This window comes from Schistocerca nitens, chromosome 6, assembly GCF_023898315.1.
Source record: "Schistocerca nitens isolate TAMUIC-IGC-003100 chromosome 6, iqSchNite1.1, whole genome shotgun sequence".
Classification (NCBI taxonomy): Eukaryota; Metazoa; Arthropoda; class Insecta; order Orthoptera; family Acrididae; genus Schistocerca; species Schistocerca nitens.
In genome coordinates this window covers 229,271,101-229,295,227 of record NC_064619.1, presented here as the reverse complement: position 1 = coordinate 229,295,227, position 24,127 = coordinate 229,271,101, and positions in this window count along the sequence as shown.

Sequence of the window (24,127 nt, the reverse complement as noted above, 5' to 3'; positions counted from 1 at the left end):
ATCAGCTGCGTTACAGAATGGTACCGGCCCTTGTCTGGACTTATGTTACAAAGTGCGGTACCAGTGAAGTAAAATGCTCCATTTGCTTCAAAGAATTAAAAACGGGAGAAGCCACAGCCAACTTGTGACATAATGTAAGGAGAAAACGTAAAACACAATGTTTCATTCATACTTTAAGTAGGTCATCTGCTGTCTGTGTCTACGTAACATGCCTTTATCAGCTTGTTGTCCTAACGGCCTAATTAACTCAAAAATAGAGTTCTTCAAATGGGTGTGTGAATACCCAAGGGACCAAATTGCTGAGGTCATCGGTCCCTAGACTTGTTGTTCTTGTTATGGTCTTCAGTCCTGAGATTGGTTTGATGCAGCTCTCCATGCTACTCTATCCTGTGCAAGCTTCTTCATCTCCCAGTACCTACTGCAGCCTACATCTTTCTGAATCTGCTTAGTGTATTCATCTCTTGGTCTCCCTCTACGATTTTTACCCTCCACGCTGCCCCCCAGTACTAAATTGGTGATCCCTTGACGCCTCAGAACATGTCCTACCAACCGACCCCTTCTTCTAGTCAAGTTGTGCCACAAACTCCTCTTCTCCCCAATTCTACTCAATACCTCCTCATTAGTTATGTGATATACCCATCTAATCTTCAGAATTCTTCTGTAGCAGCACATTTCGAAAGCTTCTATTCTCTTCTTGTCTAAACTATTTATCGTCCATCTTTCACTTCCATATATGGCTACACTCCGTACAAATACTTTCAGAAACGACTTCCTGACACTTAAATCAACACCCAATGTTAACAAATTTCTCTTCTTCAGAAACGCTTTCCTTGCCATTGCCAGTCTGCATTTTATATCCTCTCTACTTCGACCATCATCAGTTATTTTGCTCCCCAAATAGCAAAAGTCCATTACTACTTCAAGTGTCTCATTTCCTAATCTAATTCCCTCAGCATCACCCGACTGAATTCGACTACATTCCATTATCCTCGTTTTGCTTTTGTTGATGTTCATCTCATATCCTCCTTTCAAGACACTGTCCATTCCGTTCAACTGCTCTTCCAAGCCCTTGGCTGTCACGGACAGCTGTCTCATCGGCGAACCTCAAAGTTTTTATTTCTTCTCCATGGATTTTAATACCTACTCCGAATTTTTCTTTTGTTTACTTCACTGCTTGCTCAATATAGAGATTGAATAACATCGGGGAGAGGCTACAACCCTGTCTCACTCCCTTCCCAACCACTGCTTCCTATTCATGTCCCTCGACTCTTGTAACTGCCATCTTCTTTCTGTACAAATTGTAAATAGCCTTTCGCTCCCTGTATTTTACCCCTGCCACCTTCAGAATTTGAAAGAGAGTATTCCAGTCAACATTGTCAAAAGCTTTCTCTAAGTCTACAGATGCTAGAAACGCAGGTTTGCCTTTCCTTAATCTTTCTTCTAAGATCAGTCGTAGGGTCAGTATTGCCTCACGTGTTCCAACATTTCTACGAAATCCAAACTGATCTTCCCCGAGATCGGCTTCTACCAGTTTTTCCATTCGTCTGTAAAGAATTCGCGTTAGTATTTTGCAGCTGTGACTTATTAAACTGATTGTTCGGTGATTTTCACATCTGTCAACACCTGCTCTCTTTGGGACTGGAATTGTTATATTCTTCCTGAAGTCTGAGGGAATTTCGCCTGTCTCACACATCTTGCTCACCAGATGGTAGAGTTTTGTCAGGACTGGCTCTCCCAAGGCCGTCAATAGTTCTAATGGAATGTTGTCTACTCCCGGGGCCTTGTTTCGACTTAGGTCTTTCAGTGCTCTGTCAAACTCTTCACGCAGTATCATATCTCCCATTTCATCTTCATCTACCTCCTCTTCCATTTCCATAATATTGTCCTCAAGAACATCGCCCCTGTATAGACCCTCTATATACTCCTTCCACCTTTCTGCTTTCCCTTCTATGCTTAGAACTGGGTTTCCGTCTGAGCTCTTGATATTCATGCAAGTGGTTCTATTTTCTCCAAAGGTCTCTTTAATTTTCCTGTGGGCAGTATCTATCTTACCCCTCATGAGGTAAGCCTCTACATCCTTACATTTGTCCTCTAGCCATGCCTGCTTAGCCATTTTGCACTTCCTGTCGATCTCATTTTTGAGACGTTTGTATTCCTTTTTGCTTGCTTCACTTACTGCATTTTTGTATTTTCTCCTTTCATCAATTAAATTCAGTATCTCTTCTGTTACCCAAGGATTTCTACTAGCCCTCGTCTTTTTACCTACGTGATCCTGTGCTGCCTTCACTATTTCATTCCTTATAGCTACCCATTCTTCCTCTACTGTATTTCTTTCCCCCATTCCTGTCAATTGTTCCCTTATGCTCTCCCTGAAGCTCTGTACAACTACTGGTTCTTTCAGTTTATCCAGGTCCCATCTCCTTAAATTCCCACCTTTTTGCAGTTTCTTTAGTTTTAATCTACAGTTCATAACCAATAGATTATGGTCAGAGTCCACATCTGCCCCTGGTAATTTCTTACAATTTAAAATCTGGTTCCTAAATCTCTGTCTTACCATTATATAATCTATCTGAAACCTTCTAGTATCCCTAGACTTACACACTATTTAAACTAAGTTACGCTAAAACAACACACACACCCATGCCCGAGGAAGGACTCGAACCTCCGTCGGGAGGGGCCGCGCGCAGTTTTCGCTCTTTAAGGCTGACTATTCGTAATGTCCAAGTAGTGATATGATTCCCGATTAAAACATGATTTTTGAGCAGAGAGACAAAAAGCTGGAATCAGTAGGAGTATACTGGTGATCTTTTGTAGTAGTCAACCACTTCACTTTTCGAGAAAAGCAGTGAACGTTGGACGGTTGAGTTTTCTTATAATTGCCGTTTTAATTTAGCATCTTGATTGTATTTATCTTGAAACTGAGGGAGTCGAAATATTTTATCTCTTTTTTATTTCTACCTTTATTACAGGAAATAATAGGAATAAAAAAAAACTTAAAATTGGTTATTTCATAAAACGTTATTTTGAGCGGTTTTACTGCAGTTGAAAAAAAGGGAAATCAATATAACGAAAAGCCAGTTGTTTCAGCGATAACCGCCACCCCTAGCGCAAGGTCAATTGTACGTATGTGGGCTTGCACTAAACAGAACACTCAAAGTCAAAGGGGCATGTCCGCGCCTGAACGCTTATGAAGACGTAAAAATATGCAATGGAAGAAGAGACGGAAGAAGAGGAGGAAGAAGACGGCGAGGAGGACGACAATGACGTTTTTGGGCACGATGTTAGCCAGCAAGCAGCAAGAAGACTGAGTGGTACCCACAAAACAGATTTTTCTTCTTAATTGTCACTTTGGCATGGGAAACTATATGCTTTCTGTACATGCCTCCATCAATCATTTCTGTTCCTGGCTTTCTTTGACCATTCTCTTTTACTAAGGTCCATGGCCTCCGTATATCTGTTGAAATCATCTTTCCACCATGGCCTTCCTCACCTCCTTCTGTCTTCCACGGATCCAGGGAATGCTGTTCGCAGCAGTCTTTCCTCTTCCATCCCAATAAGGTGTCCTGCCCGCATCAAACTTCTTTCTTCATATTTCGGACAATATCAGCTTGTGAGTATAGATTTGGCAGTTCCGGGCTTTTTAATATCCTCCATTCTTGTGACAGGGACTCCTTTTTGTGATCGAGTAGTTATCTTAATGTCTTTCCTCGAAGACTAGGAGTCTTCGTTCATCTATTTTCCTTAATGTATATGTTTCAGAGCAATATAGAGCTACCGGGAGAATTACACTCTGTCATAGTCCTATTTGAAAACTTGTCGAAACTATTCTACTGTACAGCACATTCCGTAATCCCAAATATGCCCTATTCGCCCCTGTGATCCTTGCCTTAATCTCAATTCCCATTCTATTCTGCTCGCTAAAAGTGCTTCCCAAACATTTAAATGTGTCTATTCTTTTAAAAGCTACCTCATCAACTGTCAGTGAGGTACCATCATTGGCCCATGTACTCAGTTTCCTTCTCATTAATCTGTAAACCTGCTTTTCTTACAATATTTCTGTAAGAACTTGTCATGAGCTCCAAGTCCTCTTTCATATGGTTTATTAGAATAAGATCGTCCGCAAATGCAAGCCTATTTATTGTGTTGCTGTCAAGCTTTTCCCCAGCTTGGTTTAATTTTTGGTGTTCTCTGTCAATCTTTTTAAAATTAAATTAAAAAAAATAATCGTCTCCTTGTGTAAGACCAGTTGTGACTTCAAAATGCCCAGACTTTCTTGTAGTTATCATTACTCCGCAATAGGTTTTCTCTAAACACATGCATACTACATGTATAAACTATTGTGGAAACAAAATCCTTCAAGACATTGGTGATTATGCCCCTATATAGACTGTCATAAGATTTTCTTTTGAAATTACCAAAAACCTTATGAATATCAGCGTTACATTCCCAGACTTTCTCGGTCACCTGTCTAAGCTTCAAAAGCTGGTCTAAAGTTGATCTGTTTCTTCTGAAATCACGTTCACAGTTCGCTGTAACACCTTCTGCAAGTGGAATCAGTCTTTTGAGTAAACACTGAGATAAAATGTTGTGGCTTATAATAAGGAGTGCAGTCCCTCTATAATTCTCACACACCATGGAGTCGTTCTGTTTCAGTATTGTTGAGATTACGTCCATTCTTCGATCGTCAGGCAATCTCTTATATTCTCAAACATTCTTTAACAGTTTCGTGATTACTGTTAACGGTGCCTGTTTTCTATTCTTTATTAGCTCTTCTGCAATTTGATCTTTGTCGGAAGCCTTATTGTTTTTTAGGTTTTTGATTATTTGTCGTATTTATTCTTTATTATGTGTCCCTACTACGTATTTGTCTGTTACCTCATATGGAAGAGACTCAGTGGTGTCAGTGCAGGTTAATCATTCTACGAAGTACTCTGCCTATCGCCGTTCTATTTCAGTGTCATTTGTGAGGATCATCCCCTGTGTTGCTTTTTTCTTATATTTCTGTCTTACTTTACTTTATGGTATATTTGTCTTCTCCTGTGATGGATACAGACCTTTTTGGTTTCTTCTATTAGCTCCTTGTAGTATTTCCGTTTCTCCTGCCTCAGTATAGTTGCCGTTCCCTTCCTTATTTCGATATATCTTCCTTTTAACTCCTGCTCTCTCATATTTTTTAACCACCTCTTCCTAGCCAACCTTCTTTCTTCAATTTTTTTGCTGAAACACGTAACTGAACCGTACCATAGCTGACATCTATCGCTTATCTAGAATGTTGGATTCTACCAACACCGACTCAAAGGAAGGCCTCGGCGCTTGTTGGTGACGTCACGTCAGCTAGGCACGGCCAACGCCAGGTCTGTTGCAGGCATACTCATAATGGTGGTGTCTCCTTCTCTGACACACGAAAATGTTAAACTATTGGCGGTAGTTGACCAACACACATTGTTCTCAGAGATTTCTGCCATCAACTAATTGTGCAGTTCATTACACTTCTTAACAAATAGTGTACTCCTGAACTTATATTTCCACCTGTTTTAAGGATTGACACACAAAAACAACTTCATGGTCCAGCAGCAACAGAATTCGTGCTTCTTTACCTTATTTGTAAATCCGAGGAAGTTACGTTTGTACTGGGTTGCTTTTACAAGAAACTGTGAACGTATTGGTGCTCTTCTTTAGGTATCTTGGTTGACTATGCGGTGAGGAGCACTGAATGTTAATGAAATATCTTGCGATTGTGCACGTTGGGGGAGGGGGTGGGGGACAGAAGAAGAGGCAAAAGAGAGATACTTGTTTTAGCAAATAAAATTTTTTATCTTATAAAGTTTCTCCTTTTAGTTGCAAAAGGGGAGTATTTATCTTTTCTAATGTGCATGTTTAAAAAAGTTTAAGCTCGGCAGTATTTTAGATATATGAAGCTATTTTGTTTCCTGTTTGGAATTCCTTTCGTTGAAAACGACTGTAATCTAATGACTGGCAACAGTTGGACATTTACACATGTAAATTAGTTCACATTTCCAGTGACGATGTCAAACGAAAATAAATAAATAAATAAAAGAAACGAGTTCATTGTAAGGGGGTTGGGGTAAGTTTCGATAACAAAATGGATCAAGTAAATATAGTTATTTGAATGTAAAATTTCCGAAGCTTGCAATGGGGCAATGCATCTTCTCATAATGATCTACATTTGTTTCGACAGGATTCAGTAATACAGAACTATGATCTTCATTTGTAGCTTTACGATAATAAGAAAATCTTTCTTCTAAATAAAACTGCAGAATCCAAAACAATACCAAAAATTTTGTCCAAAAATAAGAGATTTATAGTGATAAGCACGCTCAGGCGTTTCTGCCTGCAACCGACCTGGCGTTCGCCCTGCCTAGCTGACGTGACGTCACCAACAAGCGCCGAGGCCTTCCTTTGAGTCGGTGTTGATTCTACCCTGTTAACTGTTTCCTTAATTTGAGACCAGTCGTGATTGATATCATAGTCGCCTATCTTTTCCTTGCATTTACTTAGGTTTTCTGCTAATATTGTCTCATGTTTCCTTTTAATATCGCTTACCCTTAATCTGTTTATATCATAACATGCACTGTATTGTATGGCACTACGGACCCAGAAGCGACGGAGAGGCTTCGTCCCCGCCTAGCCCTCAGTGGTTCACAACCCCACAAGAAGCTACAGCAGTCCAATCACCCCACTGCGGCCCCACACCGAACCCAGGGTTATTGTACGGTTCGGCCCCCCAGTGGACCCCCTGGGAATCTCTCACACCAGACGAGTGTAACTCCAATGTTTGCGTGATAGAGCAATTATGGTGTAGGCCTACGTGGAGAAAGTGTTTTCCGCAGCAATCGCCGACATAGTGTAACTAAGGCAGAATAAGGGGAACCAGCTCACATTCGCCTAGGCAGATGGAAAACCGCCTTAAATACCAACCACAGACTGGCCGGCACACCGGACGGCGACAGCAATCCGCCGAGGACCGGCACGCCTTCCCGCCCGGAAAGCAGTGCGTTAGACCGCACGGCTAACTGGGCGGCCTATCAGAAAATGTAATTTGCATGGCTATTATACGCATATTCTTAAAGGTTAGCGTTTCTTTGGTGCTATTTACATACTGCTTCTGGATACGTATGTGATGTATCTGACTTATGGTTTGCCCATCTGCTGCCATCCATGTCCCTTTACGTATTTTTTAATGTTGAAACCATATGGATATTATTGTCAACTGAAAAACTGATCAAATGAGTGTCATTGACACTGCTCTCTTGATGTACCGGCTTATAGATGTCTCCTTGACCTAGTCTGTCATTAAAATCGTCCAATGCCACTTTAACACTATGGTTTGGCAACAAGTTATACACATCAGTTCAGTGTAAAATTCTGCCTTTATGAATTCCTCCTTATCCTAGCAGGCTGCATGTGCGTTGTTCAGGGACATGTCACTATTGTCAAAAATTGTCAAATGTTAATAAACAGTGATTTATCTAGCGCTCCGTATTGTTTGTGTATTGCCAGCAGAAATGTAGATTGCTGTTTTTACAAAGAGTGGAATTTTCTTTTCTTTCTTAGCATTGCATTGCGTACTTACAGAGAACATGAGAGTGCTACGTATTTTTGGTTCTTGTCGTGAGTGTATATGCTGAGCGGCGCTATCGTTTATACACTACTGGCCATTAAAATTGCTACACCACGAAGATGACGTGCTACAGACGCGAAATTTAATCGACAGGAAGAAGATGCTGTGATATGCAAATGATTAGCTTTTCAGAGCATTCACACAAGGTTGGCGCCGGTGGCGACACCTACAACGTGCTGACATTAGGAAACTTTCCAACCGATTTCTCATGCACAAACAGCAGTTGATCCGACTTTGATGAAGGTCGGATTGTAGCTTATCGCGATTGCGGTTTATCGTATCGCGACATTTCTGCTCGCGTTGGTTGAGATCCAATGACTGTTAGCAGAATATGGAATCGGTGGGTTCAGGAGGGTAATACGGAACGCCGTGCTGGATCCCAACGCCCTCGTATCACTAGCAGTCGAGATGACAGGCATCTTATTCGTATGGCTGTAACGGATCGTGCAGCCACGTCTCGATCTCTGAGTCAACAAATGGGGACGTTTGCAAGACAACAACCATCTGCACGAACAGTTCGACGACGTTTGCAGCAGCATGGACTATCAGCTCGAAGACCATGGCTGCGGTTACCCTTGACGCTGCAACACAGACAGGAGCGCCTGCGATGGTGTACTCAACGACGTACCTGGGTGCACGAATGGCAAAACGTCATTTTTTCGGATGAATCCAGGTTCTGTTTACAGCATCATGATGGTCGCATCCGACATCGCGGTGAACGCACATTGGAAGCGTGTATTCGTCGTCGCCACACTGGCGTATCACCCGGCGTGATGGTATGGGGTGCCATTGGTTACACGTATCGGTCACCTCTTGTCCGCACTGACGGAGCTTTGAACAGTGGACGTTACATTTCAGATGTGTTACGACCCGTGGCTTTACCCTTCATACGATCCCTTCGAAACCCTACATTTCAGCAGTATAATTCACGACCGCATGTTGCAGGTCCTGTGCGGGCCTTTCTGGATACAGAAAATGTTCGACTGCTGCCCTGGCAGCACATTCTCCAGATCTCTCACCAATGGAAATCCTCTGGTCAATGGTGGCCGGGCAACTGGCTCGTCACAATACGGCCGTCACTACTCTTGATGAACTGTGGTATCGCTTTGAAGCTGCATGGGCAGCTGTACCTGTACACGCCATCCAAGCTCAATGCCCAGGCGTATCAAGGCCGTTATTACGGCCATAGGTGGTTGTTCTGGGGACTGTTCCTCAGGATCTATGCACCCAAATTGCGTGAAAATGTAATCACATGTCAGTTCTAGTATAATATATTTGTCCAATGAATACCCGTTTATCATCTGCATTTCTTCTTGTTGCAGCAATTTTAATGGCCAGTGGTGTATGTTCTCTGTGTGACTGTGGCTACAGAGCAGCGGTCCCCCACCACGCCTTGCCTCATTCTCTGCCGTAGATGGCCGCGAAAGTGAGGTTCACCAGGAGACGCTGCGCACTTGCTCTGTTTACTCCCCACCTCTTCTCTGAGTTGGGAGATCACCAGCCTTGCCGACTCAACTGGCCGCCAACAATGCCTGCTGGCGTGACGTGATGATCGGTGCTTCGACACGTAAGCATCCGCACGACACAATGCGTTATCAGCTGTAGCAACCATCCTTCAGCAAGCGTGCATGTTGTTTAAAGTGTTGTGTGGCAAGGTAGCAGCTCCAATATGCCAGTGTTTGCGAGCGTTTTTGTTTCAACAGACTAATCGCAAATTGTAATACTTGTCTTTTTGAATGTTTTTCGACTACAAATACCACATTTTTTGTCTATTTTGCATTACTTAGACAATAAATGAACTTTTAGCACTATAGTAATGTCGCACAAGGCAATATACTTGAGCTATGATCACACTACAAACATCTGTCACATCGTTGATATTTTCAGTTATGCTCTATGTCAATAGACGTGAAAATATAACACAAAAGTTTTCATCTGCTTGATTAAAAATACATGCCGAGATTGATAATAAAATATTCGCTTGTTCCGTTTTCATAGTTTATCCTATTGACACAACCAAAGTAAAATAATTTGATCTTTTCTTAGGAAAATAATGCTTCCTTTCATGTATAGTATTTACGTGTCACCAAATCAGGCAAACTGTTGCTACCTCATTACGCTCTAGTTTTGGGTCGCATGTAATTATTTCGATTGCTTCAATGTACACTCCTGGAAATTGAAATAAGAACACCGTGAATTCATTGTCCCAGGAAGGGGAAACTTTATTGACACATTCCTGGGGTCAGATACATCACATGATCACACTGACAGAACCACAGGCACATAGACACAGGCGAGACGATCGTAGAGATGCTGGATGTAGTCCTGTGGAACGGCTTGCCATGCCATTTCCACCTGGCGCCTCAGTTGGACCAGCGTTCGTGCTGGACGTGCAGACCGCGTGAGACGACGCATCATCCAGTCCCAAACATGCTCAATGGGGGACAGATCCGGAGATCTTGCTGGCCAGGGTAGTTGACTTACACCTTCTAGAGCACGTTGGGTGGCACGGGATACATGCGGACGTGCATTGTCCTGTTGGAACAGCAAGTTCCCTTGCCGGTCTAGGAATGGTAGAACGATGGGTTCGATGACGGTTTGGATGTACCGTGCACTATTCAGTGTCCCCTCGACGATCACCAGTGGTGTACGGCCAGTGTAGGAGATCGCTCCCCACACCATGATGCCGGGTGTTGGCCCTGTGTGCCTCGGTCGTATGCAGTCCTGATTGTGGCGCTCACCTGCACGGCGCCAAACACGCATACGACCATCATTGGCACCAAGGCAGAAGCGACTCTCATCGCTGAAGACGACACGTCTCCATTCGTCCCTCCATTCACGCCTGTCGCGACACCACTGGAGGCGGGCTGCACGATGTTGGGGCGTGAGCGGAAGACGGCCTAACGGTGTGCGGGACCGTATCCCAGCTTCATGGAGACGGTTGTGAATGGTCCTCGCCGATACCCCAGGAGCAACTGTGTCCCTAATTTGCTGGGAAGTGGCGGTGCGGTCCCCTACGGCACTGCGTAGGATCCTACGGTCTTGGCGTGCATCCGTGCGTCGCTGCGGTCCGGTCCCAGGTCGACGGGCACGTGCACCTTCCGCCGACCACTGGCGACAACATCGATGTACTGTGGAGACCTGACGCCCCACGTGTTGAGCAATTCGGCGGTACGTCCACCCGGCCTCCCGCATGCCCACTATACGCCGTCGCTGAAAGTCCGTCAACTGCACATACGGTTCACGTCCACGCTGTCGCGGCATGCTACCAGTGTTAAAGACTGCGATGGAGCTCCGTATGCCACGGCAAACTGGCTGACACTGACGGCGGCGGTGCACAAATGCTGCGCAGCTAGCCAACACCGCGGTTCCTGGTGTGTCCGCTGTGCCGTGCGTGTGATCATTGCTTGTACAGCACTCTCGCAGTGTCCGGAGCAAGTATGGTGGGTCTGACACACCGGTGTCAATGTGTTCTTTTTTCCATTTCCAGGAGTGTATATAGTTAGACTTATATGTTCACTCACGCTCATAAATTAAGGATAATGCTGATACATGGTGAAACAACGCTCTAGTGGGCGGTTTGCGGGTTTAAGTCACCTCGGGGTATGATCATGCGGTGCATTTGACCTGCGGTCGTCGCACGGTGGCTCTGGCAGCAGTCCACATACGCTGAGGTCTGTTGGTGCATCTCAGAGTACGGTGCAGCGAGTAAGTGTGCAGACATTTTCAGACGTCCTAATGGTGACTTTGTGTTGAAAATGGCTCAAAGAACACGTATTAACGACGGTATGGGGGGTAGAATACTAGGGCGACTGGAGGCTGGTCAAATACAGCAGGTCGTAGCACGGGCCCTCCGTGTGCCACAAACTGTGATCTCAAGATTATGGTAACGATTCCAGCAGACAGGAAACGTGCCCAGGCGCTACAGTACGAGACGTCCACAGTGTACAACACCACCAGAACACCGATATCTCACCAACAATGCCCGCAGACGGCCACGGAGTACAGCAGGTAGCCTTGCTCGGGGTCTTACCGCAGCCACTGAAACAGTTGTCTCCAGAAGCACAGTCTACAGACGACTGAACACACATGGTTTATTCGCCTGGAGACCTGCAAGGAGCATTCCACTGCCCCTGGTCACAGGAGAGCCCGTAAAGCCTGGTGTCAAGAACACAGTACATGGTCATTGAAACAGTGGCCCCAGGTTATATTGACGGACGAGTCCAGGTATAGTCTGAACAGTGATTCTCACCGGGTTTTCATGTGACGTGAACCAGGAACCAGATACCAACCCCTTAATGTCCTTGAAAGGGACCTGTATGGAGGTCGTGATTTGATGTTGTGGGGTGGTATTATGATTGGTGAACGTACACCCCTGCATGTCTTTGGCAGAGGAACTGTAACAGGTCAGGTGTATCGGGACGTCAGTTTGCACCAGTATCTCCGCCTTTTCAGGGGCGCAGTGGGTCCCACCTTCCTCCTGATGCATGATAATGCACGGCCCCATCGAGCTGCCGTCGTGGAGGAGTACCTTGAAACAGGAGATATTCGGCGTGAAGTGGCCTGCCTGTTCTCCAGACCTCAACCCCATCGAGCACGTCTGGGATGCTCTCGGTCGACGTATCGCTGCACCTCTTCAAACTCCTAGGACACTTCAGGAGCTCCGACAGGCACTGGTGCTATACCCCAGCAGCTGCTCGGCCACCTGATCCAGAGTATGCCAACCGGTTGTGCAGCCTCTGTACGCGTGCATGGTGATCATATCCCATATTGTTGTCGGAGTACATGCGCAGGAAACAGTGGCGCTTTGTAGCACATGTGTTTCGGGACGGTTTTCTCAACTTATCACCAATACCGTGGAATACAGATCTGTGTCGTGTGTGTTGCTTACGTGCCTATGCTATTAGCGCCAGTTCTGTGTAGTGCCAAGCTGTGTGGCAACACATTCTGCAATTATTCTTAATTTATGAGCATGAGTGTACAATTGCCACCCAGTATTGATTTTTGTTCATAGCCTGACCAATGTGTGGATGAGTTGAGACATTTTTGGGGAGGTGTAACCTGCTTAAAGGACAATAGAGCGAAGTAACTTGATCTGTACAGTTATTATTTCAAAAAAGAAGTTTTTGCATTGTGACTGACAAACTTTAATATTTGTGAGGCTTAAGAGACCTAGACTGAGATGACAAGAGTCATGGGATAGCGACAGCCAAATATACATATTGGGGAAGTGTGACGTGCACAAGATAGAAAAGGGCACTGCATTGGCTGAGCTGTCAATTGTACTCAGGTGAATCACGTAAAAAGGTTTTGGAGATGATTATTGCTATAAAGAAGAGTACGTAGCTTCTGTAATACTTAACTTTAATCCATCATTTGTATACATCGTTCTTGATGAGACATGCTTCATACGATAACTATCAATTGCTATGGCGCCTTGCTAGGTCGTAGCCATTGACTTAGCTGAAGGCTATTCTAACTATCTGCTCTGCAAATGAGCGAGGCTTCGTCAGTGTGCATCGCTAGCTAAGTCGTCCGTACAACTGGGGCGAGTGCTAGTCCGTCTCTCGAGACCTGCCGTGTGGTGGCGCTCGGTCTGCGATCACTCAGTGGCGACACGCGGATCCGACATGTACTAATGGACCGCGGCCGATTTAAATCTACCACCTAGCAAGTGTGGTGTCTGGCGGTGACACCACAATTATGGCCACTCGAAGGGACATTACAGACTTTGAACGCGGAATAGTAGTTGGAGCTACACGCAAGGAACATTCCATTTCGGAAATCAGGGATTCAATGTTCCAAGATCCACAGCGTCAAAAGTGTGCCGGGAATACCAAATATCAGGCACTACCTTGTAAGAGGTCCATGACTATGGAATTTATTGCTAGCGCACTCGAGCAGATGTAATTTCGATGGATTGCTCGCGCGCTGCCTGCGATATGTAAGCTATAAGAGAATCTCAGACCAGAGAGCAGTGTTGAGTGCAGTAGGAACTGTGTGGCAGTAGGAGTAAGTAGTAGCGAGCAGTCTGGTGTATCGAGCTGGCTGGGTCGCTCGTGTGGAGCGATGGCGGTGCCTCAGCGGTGTAGTATAAGGCAAATTCATCTCAATTTCAAGAATTTACTAATTTCTCCAATCCATGATCATCCCGATTATTGTAAAGAAAAATCATTTGCTTCCTTTTATACATGACAAATCTATCAGCCAGAATTGCACTGAGCTTTGCCAGAAAAATTTCTTATAGGAGCAGAAATATACGCGTTATCCGGCGACCTTATTGAGGTAAGAATTTTCAATTTATTCAGAATGATGTTTCAGGTCCAAGACGCAGCACTGCTGACGTCCAAAATTTACCAGTTTAGATTCACAGTCAGTTAATTATTGTAAGGTTGTATATGAGTCAGATTTTTTTAATTAGGAGGTTAGTCACATTTTTATTATCGTATTTATTTTATTTTACTGTTGGGAAGTTACAACCTCTCACCCAGAACAATGCATTGGCCGAGAGGCTCCACTAGACGACCGGGGGCAGTGACGTTTGCGTAGAGTTGTCAGTGCTACCAGTCAAGCAACACTGTGTGAAATAACCGCAGAAATCGATGTGCGACGTACGACGAACGTAACCGTAATGGCAGTGCGGTGAAATCCGGCGTTAATGGGCTGTGGCAGCAGAGTGCCTTTGCTAACGGCACGACATCGCCTGCAGCGTTTCTTCTTGGCACGTGACCACAATGGCTGGACCCTAGACGATTGAAAAACCGTGGCTTGGTTAGATGAATCCAGATTTCAGTTGGTAAGAGTTGATGGTAGGTTTCGAGTGTGACGCAGACCCCAGGAAGCCTCAGACTCAAGTTGTCGACAAGGCACTTTTCAAGCTGATGGTGGCTCCATAATGGTGTGGGCCGTGTTTACATGGAATAGAATGTGTCCCCTGGTCCAACTGAATCGGTCATTTACTGTAAATGGTTATGTTCAACTACCTGGAGACAATTTGCAGCCGTTCGTGTACTTCATGTTCCCAAACAACGATGGAATTTTTTTGTCAATGACAATGCGTCATGTTAGATCATTCTAGACAATTCGACTGACATGAATCGCATTCCATCAGACATTTCTGAGACATAAAGTAATGAAACTGATTTTCTTTGCAGGATGTGGCAACCCTGCAGGCTTGCGTAGGCACAATATCTTTGACCTTGGTCTATAAGCTCCTTCTAGTCCAAGCGGGACATCGATGCAACTGCTCAGTCGTGAGTTGTGCTCTAATAAGTTAACACGTGTTTGTGTCTCTCGTCACGGAAATGGAACCGCACAATATTGCACAACGGTATGCCATTTCTTTTTGCGTTAAATTGGATGAAAACGCGACGGAAACTTACGGTAAGCTTCAGAAGGCTTTTGGAGAGGAGGTTATGTCAAGAGCTCAAGTTTTTCGTTGGCATAAAATATGTAGTGAAGGCAGAACGAATGTTGAAGATGAAGACCGCAGTGCACGACCATCAACCTCAAGGACGGATGTCAACTAGGCGAGGTGCATGAACTCTTACGATCTGATCAAAGATTATTCGTGAAAATGATTGCAGAAGAACTGAATATCAATCGAGAAACGGTTCGTCTGCTAGTAACTGAAGATCTTGGTATGAGAAAGATTTGTGCAAAAATGGTCCCCAAAAATCTCACATCACAACAGCGAGAAACACGGAAAAATGTGGCAGCCGATTTGTTAGAGCAAACGGAAGTCAATCCAGAATTGTTGAGCCGTGCTGTCACTGGTGGTGGAAGTTGTTTTTTCAGTACGATCCAGAGACAAAACGCCAAAGTTCGCAGTGGTGCTCAAAGGGATCACCGAGACCAAAAAAAGCTCGCACGGCAAAGTCAAAAGTGAAATGCATGCTTGTGCGCTTCTTTGATTCCAAGGGAATTGGCCATAAAGAGTGGGTTGATTTTGTTCATTTATTTAGTAATTTCATATTGTTTTATTTTGTGTGTGTCGGTTGATGTGTGTGGGCTCTGTACCGCATCACATACCGTTGAAACTGTCAGCGTTGCTTGAACCTTGAAATTATTTTGGAGGGGTTGTTTCATCGACATTTGTACTTGTGGGTTAAATTCTTTTTTTTAAAGTAGGAGTCAATTAGTGCAATTATTGTGTCAAGTGTTATATGGGGTTTTCGCTGTTAATTTTATGTTGTTGTTGATGTTCCGTGAATGAATGTTCATTCGCAGCAGGGCGCGACTGTTGTCGAACGCATCTCAAATAAATAGACTACAGCAGGGTCAGGGTAGTAACAGGGTTGAGCCAGATGATGGATTGTTGAGTTTTCCTACGGGACGGGAGATGTGGAACACAGACGATAAACGTGAATCGGAGGCAGACCGATAGCAGGGGGATACGAACGGTGAAATCAGTGAGGAAGAAGGGGAGGTAGAAGTGAATAGGCATGTGGAGGCTCTTGTTTATATAAATAAGACCACAGATGAGAACACACCGAGGAAAATTCGACCTCGACAGTATCACAGTGCTCAAGTGTCTAGAGTAACATCACCAGTTGGTGAAGTCGAGCCTAGTCAGCCAAAGGATTTATAATTAGAGATTTTGGGGGTGGTAAAGGACATAAAGCAGAGCCTAGGAAAGAGAATGGGTGAAGTAGAGAATAAGGTACTTGCGGTTGTGAACGGAGTGAAGAGTGAAATAGCGGAGGTCGGTAAGACGAGTGTCGAGGCGAAGAAAAGGGCCGTTGAAGCAAAGAAGGAAGCAAAGTTAGCAAGGGTTGAAGCAACTGGCGCCAAAAAATTGCCAAAAGTCGCAAATAACAGTGCAAGAATCGCTAGGCGAATTGTACACGTCAATGCGGTAGGAATTGATGCAATAAAAACCCACGGGAAGGAAGCACATGTGAGTACAAGGCAAAGAATGGAAAGAGTTGAAGAATGCGTTACGGGTACCACCAAAGGTGTGAAAGAGTAGAACGTGTAGCACGCATGGAACGCGAAGTACAGATTGGTACAACGCGTCCAGAGGCGACGACTGGTGGATGTGGAAGTATGGCGCCAGACGGCGGCCCACCGTGAACCGGCTCAGGACAAGGTAGTGGGCTACGAAGCGCGCACAGCAGCCTAGCGAGCGCACGGGCGCAAAATTACAGCCCGACCGGAGCAACAAACGCTCAGTTCCAGTATCATTATGGAGCAGGACTATGTGGTCACAGCACGCACCAGGAGATGTCAACTAGCGTCGATCAGACGGGTGCGTTTGATACTACAACTAATAGAAATGTGCAAGAGGGACCAGAGTTTGATTACAAACATTTTTATCGGTTCTCAAAATTCAAAATTTCCGGGAAAATGGAGGCTCACTTCACCCAAAAATTTGGCTGTCACAATGTTGTAACACGCTACCAATATCTTGGCCATTGACAGCAAAATTAGACTTTATCTCCCGACACATAGAGGGCACGGCAGCTGAGAAAATGCGCGGTGTTGCGGGTACATGCCAAACGTACCAAGAATTCTCCGACGCGTTTCTCGGAACGTATTGGTCGTGCGAAATGCAAGACAGGAAATAATTTTGTGTCCAGATCTGAAGGCGTCAGGATACAAGAGCACCACGAAGCTCTTCGAGGCTTTAATTAAAAAGAATCAGTTTCTTGATGTGCCACATAGTGATGGTGAAATAATTAAGTTCTCTTTCGCGAAACTGCCAAGCGACTGGCAGCAAGCGCTTGTAGGAAAGTACGGAAAGAGTACTGAAACATTAAAAAGCCTTCTGTGTGAGTTGGAGCTAATTTTTGAAAAAGAAGCAGCACATGACCAAAGGAGAGCGCAATACAACCATTACAATGGTGACTTTCGTGGAGCTCCGCGCAATAACAACAATGACAGGAAGAATGAACGTGATGGGACATCCGGGAGGCATGACTATGGGAGACAAAATTCAGGACGGCAGAGTAACTTGCGGAGACAAAACAATACCCGCCAGTACGACACGAACTGGAGGCGCAGAGATTCAGATGAACAACGGGATGAGTCAATCGAAATACGTGGTCCTAACAGTTCCAGTCACCGAAACCGAAATGGAGGGCGAGATTGAACTCAGAAAGTGTCGGTCTAGCTGACTTTTCCGGACTTTCCGTTACATTGGGGAGTTACCACTCTTCCGAGTCATTGGTAACACAGACTCGATGTGTGTTTTGTCTTTACATCATACCTGTTACTGTGTCTTTGTTGAGGAATAGCTACTGGATGCATATCGACAGTGTTCTGGGCATGCCTTACAGCGTTGCACCATTTGTTTGTTAGCGCGGTATTTTTCACTGGTGTCATGGGCACACAATTGCAGTGTTGCACCTATTTTCAGTGAGGCTTTTTTTTTTTTTTTCGTTGGCGTGTTGGGCGCGCCACAGCGCATTGCACCATACTCTTAGGGTTTGGAGGCGGATATGCAAAGGTGGCCATTGTGCCCGCCCATACCGCTGCTGCTGGGCGTAAACTTTCTGGAGTGTGGCGAGTTTCTCGTACGATGGTACGTCACGTCTCTGAACGTGTGCGGTCGTCGGGATTTATCGTGTGAGCGGTGTAATGCAGAAGGTGTGGAGTTCCTCAACAAGTCCGGTAACCGGTGTCTTGGTGTGGGACCTAGCACACAAGAGAAGTCTAAAAGTATGATATTTATAAGAACTTGTTCACAGAGGTAGAGTCTTTACATTGTAACTTGCGAAGTCTGACGTGTTTTTTTTGTGTAAATTTTCCACCGTGAGTTTCAGTACATCCAGTTCCGCCTCAGATGAGTAGCGACCAACTCAGCGTATCGGCCACGCCAGAGACAGCAACATCCATCGAGTTGTCTCAGCGGGGCAAGACGGGGGATTATGTATGGTAAACGAGTGTAGCCGATAAGTTACATATAGTATTTTTATTAATTTCCATTACTAAGGCCATTGCAGCTAATTTTATCTTGTCTAAAATGTGTTCATTGTGTATTTGTGTGCGGCCGCCATGTCTTGAGCAGTTTCAGGGATACGTCGAGGCCACTGGGATCAGAGACGGCGAGGGACGTGCAGTGGCGCCTGTAGATAGCGTAGTTAACGTAGTTAGGGAAGTTAAAGAGTCACCAGTAGTTGCGAGCATGCTCCAGTGGTGGGTAGGCCATACTTGGGATTACATATAGTATTTTAGAGTTATGGGTAGCGTACTTCAGCTTCTCTTTCTTGTAATGAATCAGTAATTACACATACCCTGGTATTAACAATGAGCCCATAAGTTAAGTCACTATTCTTTACAATAAGTATTAATTATAAAGTCTCTCATCAGAGTATAAGAATTTTGTATTGCATTAGTGTAACAGTTCTGTTCATGTAAATTTTCATTTCTATTATCTGTGCTATGCTTGAGTAAAAGAACCGTATCGTCTGAGACAGGGTCGTTTGAGGAAGTAGGAAACCATGAAGGACGTACCCGAAATGTTCAGACACCAGCCTTGGAGGAAAATGTTATTAACACTGTGGAAGGCGACCACCACTCCAGGTGTCAGTACCAGGCCGTTACTCCGCCAGTAAAGGGTAAGACAGATGACCGTGCGGAACATTCACCATGACAATTGTTACTACCCTTATCACTTCCAGCGTGTGCAGGACTTACTACCTACAGACTTTCGACACGAGGAGCAATTTTGTCACTGGTTTCTTCACCAGGCAACCACGATTCCGAGGTTTGTATCATCCATCCTATCCACAGCTGAGGCCACCTTGCCGAGAAGTGCTGTCTTCAGATTTCATAACAGCCATCTATAGGATAGTATTCAGAACCCCCATGGTATGGCGACAGCGAATCATCAGCATTGGTGCAGCTGGAATGTGTGGGCCGGAATAATTGGCGACCGTATTTTGGGACCAGTATCCCTTCCATGACGCCTAACAGACCGGAACTATCGGCGTTTCATGCGGGTGACGATGGTGCTCCAGCCCACTTTGCAGTTAACGTCCGGAACCATCTCAGTCGTGTTTTCCCTGGTCGATGGATCAGACGAGGGGGTCCAGTTGCATTACCTTATCGTTCACCGGATCTCAAGTCGTGGGGTTTATGGTTAAGAAACCATCACAAAAGTATCGTGTATGCAGAACCCATTCCAGATGTGGACACACTGGGGCAGCATATTCGTATTGCCTTTGACACTGTTCGGATGCAGCCTGGCCGATGTGAACATGTGAGACAGAAAATGCTACGGCGCGTACACGCATGCGTTGAGGCACACGAAAACCATTTTCAACACATACTGTAACTGTGGCTGCGTGGTACAACACGTGTTTGACCGAAGTCTCTGTAACAATGTATGACTGAGTAAACGGTCTCTAGAATAGAAACCATGCATGCCCGGACATAAGTTCATTAGACATTTTTTGTTGTGTGTCCTTTCGTCGACCAATCTCTAGAATTCGTACACGTGGATAATATCACCCTATATAACGTAGGTAGATGTCGAAGAGTGTAGATGACATATTGCCTTTCGCTGATTGTGTCCATGTGGTTCGACCTACTACTGAAAATTATGCATCTCTGTCATAAAACGATACATGATACTAGGGGCCATAACGGGTTGCTCAGTGAGCATATGGGTGTACAAATTAAGGCTGGCGAGGGAGGATCTATCTGTCGAGCAGCTCCGGCGTACAGTTCCACTGCGTTGCTGAAATGCTTCTGCTGGAACATCAGCTGAGACACCGCACATGTTCAAAGTCCTGTCCCTAGATCTGCTTGTTAGAGAATGGGCACGCATCCAACGCGTGAAGTACTCAGCAAAAAGCAAACGAAATACCTGGGACTCCAGTAGACAATCATGTCTTCCTCGAGGTGCGCATTATGGATTTATGAACTTAAGGATCGGTTTTGGGAGGCGTAGGGCATGAAGCCGCAGTTTATTACTACCTCTCCCTTCCCCCTTCCGCCGCAACCTCTCACACCTTAAACATAACCTACTCTCATCACTACTATTAACTTGCGTTAGACGAAAAGCTGCAAGCCGTCCCTTCTGTAATCATAAATATATGTCTGAGTGATGCTAAATGTCATTGATTTTACCCAAACAAAGGTATAATCGTTACAATAACCTTCAAATCGTGAGCTACACTTTTAATTTTTATGTATGAATTAGTGAATTTACTCGTGACACTTTTGGTGCCTATGCAAGTGATCACTTTCAGAACTCAAATTAATAATCAAATTAATTAATTTAATAAGATAGAACTTTAAATTGCTGGTGTACCCATCTACCACCACAATAAAATGAAAACAGTGAATAGTTGGTGGGTATGAATGAGAATGGTGGAGTATTTAACTTCACAAAATAATGACAAGTATTAATCCTTTTGTAGCTACATCTAGCTGATAACCTTTACACAGCCCGCCCTGTTCGCCGTGCGGTCTAACACACTACTTTCCGTCACGAATCCGCCCGGCGGATTAATGTCGAAGTCCGGTGTGTCGGCCAGTCTGTGGATGGTTTTCCATCTGCCTTGGTGAATGCGGGCTGGTTCCTCTTATTCCGCCTCAGTTGCACTATGTCGGCGATTGCTGCGCAAACAAATTCTCCACGTCCGCTTACACCACGGTTACTCTACCACGCCAACATAGGGGTTACACTCGTCTGGTGTGAGACGTTCCAGGGGGGTCCACTGGGGCCGAACCGCACAATAACCCTGGATTCGGTATGGGGCGGCCGTGGGGTGAGTGGCCTGCTGTAGCCTGTTGTGGAGTTGTAAACCACTGAGGGCTAAGGCGAGGACAAAGCCTCTTCGTCGTTTCTAGGGCCCCAGTTTCATACAATATAATACAATGCCCTTAAACTAAAATGTCAAACAAAAATCAGAAAGGGAAGCGTGTTTGATTGGCAAAGCATATGTTCGGATGGAAACTATACAAGTTCTTCGCTGAATTAATCCCTTTTTCAACGCAATCTGACTTTGTTTATATGAATACACTGTGAGGCCCAACTCTATTCAAATGGAATCAACTACGACCAAGTATAGCACAAACTGTGGCTTACCTGAGAACAGGAAGCTGTGACTATAATTTAACAATCCTACGCCCGTGCAGCAGATTTCACCCTTTCACCTTGATTCAGGCAGCAGCAGGAAACGGCGCGCTGCGGTCGAGGAGCAGTGCGCTGCGGCGGCTGTAATGTACTGATGCGCCCCGGAGCGTAGGCGGCGGGAATCCAAAAAAAAAAAAAAAAATGGCTCTGAGCACTATGGGACTTAACATCTGTGGTCATCAGTCCCCTATAACTTAGAACTACTTAAACCTAACTAACCTAAGGACATCACACACATCCATGTCCGAGGCAGGATTCGAACCTGCGACCGGAGCGGTCACGCGGCTCCAGACTGAAGCGCCTAGACCGCACGGCCACACCGGCCGGCAGGCGGCGGGAATCCCAGGGGGCCGCACGTAAGTCCTCCCCAGTTAGTCTGACAAACAGGTTTCAGGTGCTCTCTGTGGCTGTCACTGTCGCTGAGCCAGATGTCGACGCCTGTCCTGTTTCAGAGGAAACATCTAAGCCTGCAAGATCTGGGCAATCACAGACGGTGGGATTATTGATAGCTGGGAGCTCCAAGTTTAAGCACGTTATGGGGCCACTTAGGGACATGACTACCAAGAAGGGGAAGAAAGCCAATGTGCACCCTGTTTGCATACCGGGTGGCGTCATTTCAGACGCTAATAGAAAGCACTGATGCTCAAATCGTTCTAGGCACTGAAAGCTGGCTAAAGCCGAGTATAAGCTCAGCCGAAATTTTTGCGAACAACCTAACGGTAGTCCGAAAGGATAGGCTAAACACGATTAGCGGTTGCGTGTTTGTTGCTGTAAGAAGTAGTTTAGCTTGTCGCGAAATTGAAGTAGATAGTTCCTGTGAGTTAGTATGGGCAGAGACCGATCTTGGCAACCAGAATAAAATAATAACTGTATCCTTTTACTGACCTCCCAATTCAGATGATACAATTGCTGCAAGGTTCAAAGAAAACTTGAGTTTGATTTCAAAGACGTACCTGACTCATAGGATTGTAGTTGGTAGTGACTTTAATTTACCCTCGATATGTTGGCGAAAACACATCTTTAATTCCGGAGGTACTCATAAAACACCATCCTAAATTGTGCTAAATGCATTCTCTGAATATTATTTCGAGCAGTTAGTTCATGAGCCCACGCGAATAGTAAACGGTTGTGGAAACACACTTGACCTCTTGGCAACAAATGGTCTTGAGCTAATAATGAGCGTCAAAACGGATATAGGGATTACTGAACACAGGGTTGTCGGAGCGAGATTGAATATTGTAATCCCCAAAACCTCCAAATATAAACGAAAAGTTTACCTATTCAAAAAAGCAGATAAAAATTCACTTAACGCCTTTGTGAGAGAAAATCTCCACTCCTTCCAAATTAACAATACATGGCAAATCCAAACAGACGCAAAATCTCCAAGATTGGCGGTATTGTAAAGAAGCTCGAAATTTAGCACAGACACCAATGCAAGATGGTTGTAATAGTTTCCACGACGAAACTTTGTCTCGAAACCTGGCAGAAAATCCATAGACATTCTGGTCGTATGCGAAGTATACTAGCGGCAAGACACAATCAATGCCTTCTCTTCGCGATAGCAGTGGAGATACTACCGAAGACAGTGCTGCGAAAGCAGAGTTACTAAACACAGCCTTCCGAAATGCCTTCACAAAAGAAGACGAAGTAAATATTCCAGAATTCGAATCAAGAACAGCTGCCAACATGAGTAACGTAGAAGTAAATGGCGTATGAGTAGTGAAGCAACTTAAGTCAATAATAGCAGTTCTTCTGGTCCAGACTGTATACAAATTAGGTTCCTTTCGGAGTATGCTGATGCAATAGCACCATATTTAACAATCATATACAGGGAGACCAAGAGATGAATACACTAAGCAGATTCAGAAGGATGTAGGTTGCAGTAGGTACTGGGAGATGAAGAAGCTTGCACAGGATAGAGTAGCATGGAGAGCTGCATCAAACCAGTCTTAGGACTGAAGACCGCAACAACAACATACAACCGTTCGCTCGACGAAAGTTCCGTACCCAAAGACTGGAAAGTTGCACAGGTCAAACCAATATTGAAGAAAATTGTAGTAGTAGTCCACTAAATTGCAGGGCTATATCATTAACGTCGATATGCAGCAGAATTTTAGAACATATATTGTGTTCGAACATTATGAATTACCTCGAAGAAAACAGTCTATTGACGCATAGTCAACACGATTTGGAAAACATCGTTCTTGTGAGACATAACTAGCTCTTTACTTACATGAAGTATTGAGCGTTATTAACAAAGGGTTTCAAATGGATTCCGTATTTCTGGATTTCCGGAAGGCTTTTGACACGGTACCACACAAGGCGCTTGTAGTGAAATTGCATGCTTATAGAATATCGTGTCAGTTATGTGACTGGATTTGTGATTTCCTGGCAGA